Source organism: Hippopotamus amphibius, chromosome 2, assembly GCF_030028045.1.
Source record: "Hippopotamus amphibius kiboko isolate mHipAmp2 chromosome 2, mHipAmp2.hap2, whole genome shotgun sequence".
NCBI lineage: Eukaryota > Metazoa > Chordata > Mammalia > Artiodactyla > Hippopotamidae > Hippopotamus > Hippopotamus amphibius.
Genome location: NC_080187.1, coordinates 214173295 through 214186552, shown reverse-complemented (window position 1 = coordinate 214186552; position 13258 = coordinate 214173295). Strand labels below are relative to the sequence as shown.

General features: G+C 49.6%; 1 long non-coding RNA gene across 1 annotated transcript; it reads left to right on the top strand.

The window, feature by feature from the left end:
- Positions 1-302: 302 nt before the first annotated feature.
- On the top strand, positions 303-7162 carry LOC130843906 (uncharacterized). Its single transcript, XR_009051092.1, has 3 exons — positions 303-411; positions 577-711; positions 6789-7162. It is a non-coding gene; the product is annotated as an uncharacterized LOC130843906 (long non-coding RNA).
- Positions 7163-13258: the final 6096 nt, after the last annotated feature.

Below are 13258 nucleotides of genomic sequence, written 5' to 3'. Positions count from 1 at the left end.
CATTGGCTGCCCTAGGCTAGCCTTGGCTGGGGTGACTAAGATGACTTGGCTCTACTCTACACGTCCCTCATCCTCCAGCAGGCTAGTGCGGGCATGTTCTCATGGTGATGGCAAAACATGAGATGGCAGGTTCTGATGTGAAAGCCCATTTCAAGCCTGCTGGCATCCCATTGGCCAAGGCAAGTCACATGGCTGGGCCCAAAGGGGCAGGGTAGGGTAGGGAAGAGCCACGCAGAATCACATGGTCATTTTCCACCCAGCCTTGCTTGGCGCAGGTGTCCACACCCACATCCCTGGACAAGCACAGAGCAAGCCTCCAGGACCTAGTTCAAGTCCTGCCTTCTCAGGGGAACCCTCCGTGATGGCTTGGCCCTCAACCTAGCTCAACTTCTTGGTCCTGTGAGGGCTCAGGTAGGGGTGTGTGTGTGTGTGTGTGTGTGTGTGCGTGTGTGTGTGTGTGCGCTGTCACCTCAACCAGATGGCTGGAACTAGTGTCTGGCTGCCTGTTTCTTTATCATCCCACGATGCTGAGCTGTGGAACACAGAGGTGGATCAGACACCTCTTCTGCCCTCCAGGAGACCCAGTTCTCTGAAGGAGACACTCCTGCCAGCAGTGACAACCCAGCATGACAAAGACCAGGACACGAAGACCACAGGGCACAGAGGGAGACCAGGGGCAGCACTGGGCCCAGCCTGGCAGCCAGGAAGAAGGTAAATGGAGTGTAGAAGCTGAGTGGAGAAATAGGAGTGGGCCAGCACTTTTGGGCAGGCTGGGAGAATCTGTCCTATGCAGAGGGGATGGTGTGGGCAAAGGCCCAGTGATGAGGGCAGGTGGGCATGTTTGAGGAGTGGCCACGACTGTATGAAGCTGAACCCAGGGGGGTGTGTTGGGGAGAGTGGGGATGAGCCTGGAGAGGCTGACAGGGGCCATGTCACCACGCTGTGGGTGTCGGTGCAGGATGAGGGCGGCAATGACACTGAGCTGGAAAGCTGGCTCTGGAATGGATGGGACAGAACAGAGGCCAGAAGAGCATGTGTGACAGCTCTCCAGGGGGGAGAGGAGGAAGGTCTGATCCAAGCAGAGGTAGTGGAACCAAAAAGAGGGAGTGGTTTAGAATCTATAGGACTTGGTGACCTGTAAGATGTGGCCCCCTCAGGGCAGAGACATCTTGAGCCCAGCATTCAGGGGCTGGAACTGAGGGCGTGGGGGTCCTCTGAAGTGTTAGTAGGACTGGCTCTGGGAGACTGTCTGCTGGTCAGAGGTCCTGGGACATAGGCTAGGACAGCTTGGGAGCCAACGTCCCCCAGAGGACAGAGTTCTAGACTCCTGGGCTGGGTCTGGACTGCAGACAGGCTTCAGGGCCCTGACGCTGCACAGCAGCTGCCTGAGGGCCCCGGCTTCCCTCTGGAGCAGCTTGGCACAGCCCGTGCTCTCTCGCCTACTTCTTCTTCATCTGGCACATCCTGACATGACAGCGCTGCTGACAAAGAGCAGAGGGATCTTGAAAAAGTTACTGAAGAAAGACGGCATGAAAGCAGCTTCCCAGACCTGCGCTCTGTCCCCAGCTCCAAAGCCTGCTTCCGATACCCCGCTCACATCACAGGCCTGAGGGGGACCAACTTATCACCAGGGAGGCCCCGTGTCGCTTGTCCCTTCCTTGGGGAGCTGCAAAGATGGTCCTGGCTGCCAACCTCCTGTTTCCCACCAGGTCTGAGTACCCCCTGCCACCTGGGAGCCTTTGGTGCCTTCTCCCCTGACCTCTGGCTGACAGTGGCTCAAGAAGCATCCTTTCCTCCCCTCTCACCCCTGGGCTCCCTTTGAGAACTTGTCACTAGCTGTGCTCCCCTGGCCCAGAGCCATGGCTTCTCCACTCTGACAGGGCCTGAGTCTGGCTCAGTGTGCAGGTTGCCCAGGCTGCTAAGGGCAGCGAGGCCCCTGGATCTCAAATTAAGAATCCCTGGGGGAAGAACCATGCTCTGTCGAGGCTTTTCTTTCCTTCTTTTATTTATAGGTAGGAGCTGGGCTTTGGAACAAGCCCTGGCTGCACAATCAGGAGACCTGGATTCCTATCATTTGACTTTGGGAAACCTATTTGGGCTTCAGTTCCTTCAGCTCTAGAATGGCGCTAATAAGCCTCAGAGCCTGGTCTGTGAATCAAATAAGGCAATACATCTGAAAAAGTCTAATACTGCTTGGCACATAGTAGGTGGTAATTTTTTTTAAGTTACCACATACCCTCTATTCCTAGTACGTGGGGAAGCCCCAGAAGGGAAGATCCTTGAGGGTAAGGGCCTTGGAGAGTTCACAGGTGGGTCCTGTCAAATATCCCTGCCCCACACCCTGTGACAAACAAAGAACGCAGGTCAGGATAAATCCAGCCAGCAGGTGCCAGGATGGGAGAGCTGAGTGTTGAGAGCACAGGTCAGGCTTCCAGGACTGTGGGAGCTTGGGCAGGAGACAGTGGTATGGGCTGGTGATCAGGAAGGTGGGAAATGAGCTCCGCCTAGCATTTCGAAAGGCGGGGAGGATGGAGATAAGGCACCCTCATAAACCCAGTGTGGTGCTGGCCAGGGGCCTCTCAGGGGGTCCTCTCCCCTTGGATGAAGAGGCTATGGTCTAAGAATGCTGGATCTCTTGATTGACAAGAGGTATGTCCTACTGGTCTGACCAAGAGAGATCAAACAGTCCTGCACTGCAGGCCCTGGGCCTGTTCTCCCTGGACCCAGGATAGTGGGGCAGCATGGCCTTGGGCCTCTTGTGGATCCTGGAGCATTTGCTGCCACAGACCAACCTGGAAATGCCAGCACTTTTGCTGTTGGAATTGGAAGCCTGGAAAAGGAGAAGTCCTGTAGCACAGAAACCGCTCATGGACCAGGAGGTGGCTGGAATGTCTTGGCCTTCAGAAGCAAACCCTGGAGTTCCTGGGCAGAGGAAGCAGGGCTGGTCAAGATGCAGAGAGGGGCAGGGAGAACCAGAGAAAGGCAGAGCATATCCAGGGCTCCTCCAGGGCCGGGGCCTGCACATGGCTTCTTCCCCAGAGCACAGGGCCTGGTGCAGTAGCGGTGGGAGTGTTTGTCAAATTGGTTTGATAAGAGAGATGTAGAGTGAGATACAGTCATGGAGAGGGGGAGATAGACAGAGAAGCCAAGAGATGAAAAGACTTGCAGAGTCAGAAAAACCTAGAGAGATAATGGAAATGGAGAAAGAGAGGAGAAATTAAACAGGGCAGAGATGGATAAGGAGAGAGAGAGAAGATCGTGTCTTCACCAAGTCCCAAAATAGCATCTGCTGGTGCTGGCAGCCTGCCCTGAGCTGGCCCCTTAATTGGGGCTGAATTCAGCATTCTCAGAGCCCAGCACAAGTGCCACTGAGGATGGCATGTGCTGGACCAGGGTTGACAGAAAAGGCCCAGATGGAGCTGGAATATGCACAGGGTGTGTGGCTTCCTGCCCCAGGCTCCCCATGCCCCCTCCAGCTCCCGTCATGCACACTCAGCTCACTCATGGATGCTACTCTAAGAAGGTGGCTCAGCTCCAGGGAGGTCAGGGCCTCTCCTGCTCGCCTGAGGAGTGGGGAGAGGGATTGGGTTGAAGGAGCAGGGAGATGGTGGAGGGGAACGGATGCTCATTGCATTTGGGGAAGAGACAGTGGTTGGAAAGTTGGACACTTGGTGCTGTTATTTTAGGGACAAGTTGTACTTTCACAAAATAATCTTAACAGGCTGATTTGTCTGCTCACACACTCTCTTCCAGAATCAGCAGTTGTGGGGCCCCAGCAGCCATAATTTCAGGTACCACTCCCTCTCCAACCCATTCCCTTGTTGCTTAGGAAGAAGGTTGGTCCTGTGTCTTAAGGAAACACAGCCTCTGCTCCAGCCAGCTATAAAAGGAGGTCTGACTGGATTCCATTTCCCCTTAGGACAAAATGAAAATGCTTGCTATTCCTTGTGCCATGAAGAATTTTCATTGGATGCCAAGAATTTTCCAACAGCATGAAAATCAAGACTAGCATACAGGGAGAGTTGAGGGAGAGTTGAGTTGATTGACCATCAGCCTGCTCTATCACATGGAAAATTCGAAACTTTTCCTATAGACTCATGCCGCATCTGTGCTTGTGAAGTTCAGTACTGGGTTAACCAAAAACTGTTAATTTGGCAATTATGTGGAAAGTGCCCCAGACCCAAAAGAAGAAGGGAAGGGAGTTCACATTTGTGGAGCGTATTTTTATATGCTAGGCACTGTGGTAAACAGCTTTTCTTATGTTGCATCATTCAATCCTCCGAACAGGCCTGTGATGTTTTTATTATCATTGCTGCTTCAGACATGGGAATAATGACTTGAAGGGAATAGGTAATTTGCCCAAGTTCACCTAGCTGGTTAGTGTGGGAGCCAGGGCCCAAAGCCTGATCTTATTGTATTCAAAGCCCACCTATGCCAGGTGGCCCAGAGAACATCAGGGAAGGCCTGCCGCTAGACGTAAGACTGAAGACTGTCTTAGGAAGTGGAGTGAGCAGTCTTTAGGAGACTGGAGAAAAACTGATATGCAAGGCAGCTCTACTCTGCCTTGTCGGCCTGGGTCCAAGTAGTCAGATGGTGGGCAAGGGTGTCAGCAGGAAGCCTCATCCCATGGGGCCGAGGCTTTAGGTTGGGTTCACCTGGAAACAGACTCTGAGGTGATTAATATGCAGAAAAATTATTGGGGAGTGGCCTCAGGCCCAATCCTTGTCGGGGAGGAAAGGGAGCAGGATTGGGCAGAGGGAGAGGTTGGGCTGCAAGGCAGTCTCAGTGAAAGCCTCAACTGATTCTGCAGGAGCCCTGATGCTAGAATGATCCTTCAGAGTTGTCTCAAGTTTGGGTGAGGGAACTGGGCCTTTATACGCTGTCATTGACCAGTCATTGGGTGTCGACTGCCCTGGGAAGGGCATGTGACCTTGGACAAGAACACTTTCTTCAGTTGAGGTGATTCCCATAGAGAATGGACAGATGAGAGCTGTCAACAACCACCTCCCATCAGCTGTGAGAGTGAGTCCTGTAAAGGCACAGTAAAGACCTTGGATGAAGATTTTCTAGGGACAAGGGTCTTACAGCCTGTGGGAGAAAGAGAAGGAAGCTGGGTTGAGGCGTTCTGGAAGGCAACTTGAAGTTTGAATATGTCCCCTCTGCTCCCTGTGCCAACAATGCCAGAAAGAAAAGGTGCCCAGGATGGGGTTCTGGAAGGAAAATTAAAGCTGAGGACAGTCATCCCTTGGCTAACATGTCATACAGAAAGAACCTTAGTGTCCAGCCCTGTGTGCAGCTGCAGTGAGTAGGAGGATAAGGAGAGAAAGGAAGAGACAAGTGAAGGACAAGTTGGTCCTGCCTCAAGGCATTCACATTCTGGGGGTGCTTCTTCATATGTGGGAGCAGGCAGAGAGCAGCACACGGTGTGCTCCCAGGCTGTCTTGGATGGTTCTGCCAGATCTTGGGGTAAATTAATTCAGAGAAGGGAGCCAGCAAGGTGGGAAACTCAAGGAGAGATTCTCAGAACAAAGGAGACTTAGGATGAGCCTTGAATAATGGAGAGGAGTCAGGCAAGCAGGGATCCGCACTCCTGAAATGTCCTCTCACTTCCCTGCTCTGTGACCTTGGGGGAAGGGAGTCAGTACTCACCCAGGGCTGGTCCATCTCCAGATGAGGAGGTGACCCAGAGAGGCACCCAGTCCTTTCTTTTATCTTCACAAACCCTCTTTGCCCTCGCAGGCACCCTGGATCTGTCCATGGTGCTGAGTCACGGGGAGCTTGTCCAAGCCTCACCTGGGGAGGACCAAGTCTACAGAGTTTCAGTTTCTCCTTCTGCAAGAAAGTAGCAAGATGAGCCTCTTCACAGAGGGTTTGTGTATGGCGGCTGCAGCCAACACCAGGATATCTGCCCCTGGATACCCAGGACTTAACTCCCCTTCATTGGGCAGAGCAGGACAGGATAAGTAGACCCATCCAATCGGATGAGCAGAGCACAAGGGCTGCCACATCCTTGGTGCCCATGAGTAGAGTATAATGTGGGCCATTTAAAGGTGTGCCCTCAAGAGAGCTGCTTTTTGGTAATGGAACCACTTTGTATCTTGATTTAGTGATGGTAATATAGATTTATTCTTGTGATAAACTTATAGAACCATACATATACACATACAAAAAAAAAAAAAAATGAATCCATGCAAAAACTGGTAAAAGCTGAGTAAGGTCTGTAGTCTAGTCAATTGTATTGTGCTAATGTCAATTTCCTGGTTCTGAAATCACTGTAGTTGTCCCTACATCCCCCCATACCACTGGGGGGGTGGGGAGCTGAGTGATAGGCACTTAGCACATTTTTCTACTATTTTTGCAACTTCTTGAAGTCTATAGTTATCTCAAAATTTAAAAATTAAAAAAACACATTGCACCCAATGGCTGGGCCTGCTTATGATCCTCTTATCATTCACCCATCTAGATCCTTTGGGGGCCAAGCTCGAGTTTTTCTTCTCGAGGAGGCTTCCTGATTACCCATGCCCACTTCTAGGTCCCTACAGCACTCATGCTGTGAACTCATAGCCAGACCTCTGTCCTCTGTGGTTTCGTGTGTCTGTTTTACCTCCCAACCACACTGAGAGTTCCCTGAGGGTGGAGGTTGTATCTTCTGGGTCTTTCATCTCCTTCTCAGATCCTGAGGATACACAACGGGTGCCCAATTATTATGTGGTGACAGACTGATAAATATCTGCTTCCCACAGGACCCAGGCTTTCCCAAGCCCTTAATTGCCTCCTTCCTTCCACAGAGCCTGTGAAGTCCAGCTTTGTGACAGCCTGTCTCCATCAAACATATGAAGAACTGAGAAAACATTGAACTTGGAGCCACAAGAACCACTGCATTGTGAACCACTTACTGCATATCCACATCATGACAGCACTTAACATGCTTGTATATAATCTAAGCTTCATAACAACCCTGCAAATAGGGAGCTGCACCCTAATTTTACACCTGGGGACAGACACACTATAGGATGTAACAGAATTGAAAACCAAGTTCTGTTTCCCAGCTTTGCCACCTACAAATCGTGTAAAACTTGGGCCATCTTAACTTCTCTGCTCTTCAGTTTTCCTTATCTGTAAAATGGGAAGAATAATACCTTCATCACAGGGATTTTGTGAGAGGTAATGAAATAACTTCCATAATATTTGTTATTATGTGGGTTCCTTAAAGGCAGGGCCAGGCCTGAGGTATGGTGGGTGTTTACTATGTGTTTGCTGAAGTAATTGGTGAATGACTTGATTGAAAGAACGAACAAATGCTTGTAATGTGCTCCCTCAGTTTTGAGCACAGGCTAGGGACTCTCTAAATGTTAGTTCCTTCTTATTTTCCTCTTCATTCCACCCCAGCCCTTTCTGGCATGAGTTCCCATCCAATCAATGCCAGAATGGTGGAGAAGCTGCCAGTCCCTTCTGGTTCCAAAGGAAGGAAAATGTGCCCCTTGCAGTTTGGGGAGTCTGGGCATGGGAAGGAGGCAAGCCCAGGCTGGTGCACCCTCTGCCCCTGAACTCATCCTCAGGGCTGGGGGAAGTAACCTGGGTGGTGGCCACTCTGGGGTCTTTTCCAGGGTGCCTAGAGAGTGAGCTCCAAGGGTTGGACCTGCAGCCCCAGAGTTCTCCCACAAACTGACCTTATATAAATGGGTCAGGGGATTGGAAGGACTGTGAAACACCCACCTCTGGGGAAAAGGAAATAGGGCCTTGGAGCATCTGTGTGCCTGTCCCTCACACAGAATCTTGGAATTCAAGCTTGTGAAGGACCTTGCATATCATTAACACATGCTTCAGAAGATTGATTCCTATCCAAAAAACTGGTCCAAAGCTTGATACCACGAAGGACGGGGGACTTACGCCTTCCTGGGCATGGCCATTCACTGCTCATGCTGGTGGGAAGGGCAAGAAGGACCATTCCCACATTTCTGGAATCCAGGGATGCCTGAGCTGAGCTGAGAGAACAGTGATGGCATAGTTAAAGGCTCCGTTGCCAATTCTTTTCACAGTGATGCCTGGGATGGAATCTTGCATTTGCCTGGAGAGTTCGGGCTGATAGGTAAACTCCTTGGGGTGGGGTAAAGCAGCTACAGAATTCACACTAAAGTGTAAATGATTGACAGGCTAGGTTCTTCCCTGTCTGATCAAGGCCTAGCCTGCTGGTCCCAAACACAGAACTCTGAGGAGCCGTTCTATGCAGTTCTTGCCTCCAGGGCTATTTGACCAGATGGATGGACAGCACATCCCTAATGCTCCCTCTCCCCTTGGCTCCAACATTCCACCTGACTTGGCCCCAGGGGTTCACTTTGGTATAGGATTATTGGGTTTAATCCATATGTCCCTTATTTTACATAGTTCCTCTCATTCTGGCTCAGTTGTGCAGGCTCCATTCCTTCTGCCTGCTCCTAATTTCAAGGCTGAAAGAATCCCTGACACTTTTAAGGCCCTTCTCATAAATCATCCCCCGTGGTTGAACATGTATGGATTTATTGTCCCATTTTAAGGATGAGGAATCTAAGCCTGTGCAGGTGATGGTAAAGGACCTTGCCTAAGGTCACACAGGGAGACCCTCACAGGCTGAATCTAAATCCCAGGCTCTTAGTTTTTGCTCCTGCACTTGGCTCAGGGTTCCTGCCCCCCGCAACCTTCCTGTCTGCCAGTAAATATCAACGGCAGTGGTTTTACCTTTTTCACAACTGCCAGAGGACACCATCCTTTACCTCCAGGTCTTCCAGCTTGGACATGAATGTCTGCTTTCAGGAAGAAACAGATCTTTGTCCTCAGGAAGCTCATGTTAGGCTGGACAGACAAGGGTGTGACCCAGGGAGCAAGGAGATGCAGCAAGGCGGGCAGGCTGAAGGGGTCAGAGCATAGAGACCAAGGAGAGCTGGGAGATCACCAAGGCCTTCCTGGAAGAGAGTGCTTGAGAGGGCTTGCGGTGCACTGTGGGGTCAGGGCAGCTTCTTGAGAGGAGTGTCAGCGAGGTGATGGTCTCCTTTTGGGAAGAGTCAGTGAGGATTCAGTATAAATCCTCCCCACCTGCAAGTATTTTCTCATTCTATCACACAACCCCTTACTCAGCAGAGTCCTCCAGATAACCAGAGCACCTGCTCAAGTTTGGTGCTTCCATCCTCAGAGGCCAAATGCCCTTCCCAGGTCCACAAGCTGCCCCCACATCCACTTCTAAAGACAGGCTCCAGAGGGAGCCTGGATCCCAGACTCACTCTTTCACCTCCTTTCCCCATCCTCTCTAACTGCCCTCCCACCCCCACTCCCAACATGGAGCATTTAACAGCAGGAGCATCCTCCCTCAGACACTCCCCTGAAGTCCCCAATGGCCTTGATGAGACGTGATAAGCTGGACTGTGCGAGTAGGGCTAGTTTGTGTCAGTCACACTCCAATCTTGCCTCTAGGGGTCAACATTTTTTTGGAAAATGTTTAGTGGAAAGAAGGTTTAGGCTGGGCCCAAAATGAAGTCCAATCTCTGGACAGCCAGGGCTTGGTTACAGGAGTTAGTGGTTAGAGGGTGTCCCAAATAGTGACACAAACACAGTCTTTCTCTTTGGTTTTGGAAAGCAGGAAAGGAAGTATAGCCCTATCCATATGGCGTTACGATGTATTCTTCTCTTCTCCCAGGACCCAGTCCCAAACCAGGTGCTGTTGGGGAGGTGGAGGAGGCCCCCCGACCCCCCACTTCTAGGGAACTCCCGGCTCTGGAGGGCAGATCAGCCTCACGCAGAGAACAGTTCCCAAGCACATTAATTTCCTATGGCTGCCATGATAAATTCCCACAAATTCCTTGGCCTAAAACAACAAAAATTAATTTTCTTACGGTTCTGGAGGTCAGAAGTCTGGCTGAGGTCTCACTGGCTAAAATCAAAGTGTTTGTGATTTTAGCTGTATTCCCTTCTGGAGGCTCTAGGGGAGAATCTGTTTCCTTGCCTTTTCCAGCTTCTAGAAGCCACCTGCATTCCTTGGCTCTTGGCCCCTTCCTTCATCTTCAAAGCCAGAAATGCTGGTTGTGTCTTTCTAATACAGCACTCTGACATTGACTTATTTGCCTCCTGCTTCTGCCTTTAGGGACCATTGTGATTACTTTGGGCCAACCTGAATAATCCAGGATAATCTCCCTATTTTAAGGTCGGCTGACTGACAAACTTAATTCCATCTGCAACTTTAATCCCCCTTTGCCATATAATATAACATATTCATAGGTTCCAGGGATTAGGAAGTAGGCCTCTTGCGGGGGTGGGGGGGGGAGGTGCTGGGTGGGTTATTCTGCCTATTATACCAGGTACAGACACTGTGGTACACCCAGCATCTACCAGTGGGGCTCTGGCTCCCATTGGGAGCTGGAGACCTGGATTCTCATTTTGGCCTGCCCTCTGACTGCTGTGTGGCCTTGGACAGATCCTTTTTCTCTTGGGCCTCAGCATCCCCTTCTATATTCAAAAAGGGGGAAGTAGATAATGTCTGTATTAATTCGTGTAAAGCTGGGCTCTGAAACATAGGTACCCAGCAATAATGCAGTGGCTTTAAGAACCAGCCTAGTGTATCAATCCAAGATGACCATTCCACATGGTCACTCAGGGACTGAGATTCTGCCTCTGTCATAGCTTGGGGCCTCGCTGCTCAGAGGGTCGTCCTTGGAGCAATAGTATCAGCATGACTTTTGGAGCTTTTTAGAAGTGCAAATTCCGAGTTTCTACCCCTAGAGTTATTGAATCAGAAATTCTTGTGGTAGGGCCCAGCAATCTGTGATCTAAAAATCCTTCTAGATAATTCTCATGTACCTAAAACATTAAGAACCACTGTTCTAGGGCATTGTACTTATCTGCCTGGTTGCAGGTGGGTCACAGGCATGGCTGATGGGAAGGGAGGATGACAGAGCACACCTCCAAGGTTTCGTGGCCCAGGCCTGGAAATGATACACGCCACATTTGCTATTGGTGAGAATATGGTCCAATGACCGCACTTAGTTGTGCAGAGGGTGGGAAATGTAGTCCCTCGCTGAGAGCCATGTGGCTAACTACAACTCTGTTATTATGGAGAAAGAGGAGGATGGATTTTGGTATATAATGAGCAATCCCCACTATGATTCCTTAGTTCTCTTCCATCTCATAGGAACAGGAGTGAGATCTGTCCAGATCACAGGCCTGACAAGTTAAATACACCCCAGAGGGGTGTCCTCACCTATTCCAACTCAGCCACAGCCTCAGTTACCTGGACACCCTGGTGGCAATCATGATACCGAGGCCGTTGTCCAATCTGGAATGAGGGTGAGCTGAGAGGAGAGAGGAGAGAATGGCTTTACAATGTCTTGGTCTAAGTTTGAGTAGACAAAAATTGGGGCTGAGGGGCCATATTTAGGATATTGGACATACTTACTTTGATTTGCCCCCTTGGAATCTGTAAAACGCTGGAGGTTTTCAAGATATCCTAAGGACAGCAAGATGGGGAACACACTGGTTACTGTACTTCTCGCTCTACCAATCTCATCAGTGCCAATATTTATCACGTGTTCACCATGTCCCAATCCCTGAGTTGTATGCTTAATAAGAAAGGGATACCAATTGCTGAAGATTCATGAAATGCTCAAAGATTTTGGTGGGAAAAATGGGGAAATAGCTGTCCATCCACCCCTCCCTCCCATCACATTGTTCCAGGAGCTTCTTAGGGTGAGGTGAGAGGCCCCTTTCTTTATACTGTGCACGGCCTAGGGACAGAGAACAGAGATCCTGCCTCCTCTTGGGTTCAGAAGCCCAGTGAGTGTGTCTCCTGGTTCTCTCTCCTCAGCCACATTGAACTCCTCCATTCAGATTTCCTGACCGTGTCACAGGTGTTCCGGACATTCACTCTCGGATGGCCTGTGTTTCCTTACCTTCTGGCAGTGTTGGCTGAGTTTCCCACAGAAACACTGTCCTGAGCTGAGCTGTCCTGAGCTTGGCGCCGGGCCATGACTTCTGCAGAGGAACTCTGAAGAATGTGCCTGCGTTTTCCGTGGCTGTCGGAGAAGATGCTGCCCGTTGTGCAGCTCAATGTACCCTAAGTAATGGCTCCCATGATAAATTCCGCTTAGAATTTAGTGGCCAGGGATGTGTTTATGTCTCCTGAAAAACTGGCCTTTTGTTCTGGCAGGGAGAACACTATAACCTTTTGGTTCCACTTTGGTCTGCGCTGCCAGGAACCTTGGAGCTGAATTTATTGTTTAATTGCAACAAGCTCAATATTTTCAGCAGAGGATGTAGTTCTCGCTTCCTTTCCCATTCACCGGAGTTTCTCAAAGAGAGGGCTGTACATGCCTGGAACAGAATCAGCTTGCTAAAGCGCAGCTCACTCACTGGTCTAGTCTCAGCCCTACTAGATCAGCATCCTGGCAAGGCTTGGGGATGGGGGGGCGTGTCTTATACATCCCAAGTCAATTCTTATGTAAATTGAAGACTCGACTCACTGCTGTGAGTCACGTTGATCTTTCATCTCAAACATCCTCTGGTGAAGGTGTGCTCTCCTTCAGACCACTTCAAAATGTGTTTGGATGTAGGAAGATTTTGAATTCTATAAAGTCTGCAATGGAATACTATGTAGCTGTGAAAATGAATGAAGGGGATTATTAAGAAATAAAAAGATCAAGATATTTCATTAGGAAATAAGAAAGGAGCAGAATAGCATATATAGGATACTAACTTTTGTGAAAAATAGGGGAGAAATGTGAATATGTATTTGATTTTGCATATAATAGGCATAAAGAAACTCTGGAAGACTTTGCAAGAAATTAGTAGCAGTTGGGAGGTGGGTAGGTTGGATCTTAGATGGGAATGAAAGGAAATCTTTCACTATATGCCTTTAATGTTTTCTCCTTTCCAAACCATGTGCAGATATTGCATATTCAAAAAAATTTTTTAATCTATGCATCTGACCAAAAGACACTGCTGTGCTACAACCAAGTTACCTGTTTTATTAAGATGTGTGTTTGTTGCCACAGAGTTTTCTCTGAGTGAATGTTTACCTTACACAACTCCATCCCAGGTCAGCTTCCTCTGAAAGGGCCCTGGATCTCACGGCTTTGGACAGAACCAGCTACACCCTCAGAAAAGTGCAAAGTGGAGTGAGGAAATTAGGGTGAAAATGGTTCCTAGCTTCTAAGAACATTCGATGTTCAATGGCCATGTTCAAGAATGTTTCTCCATCATTTTTGCCTGTCCAAGGGGGTCTCTTGCTAAGACAGGC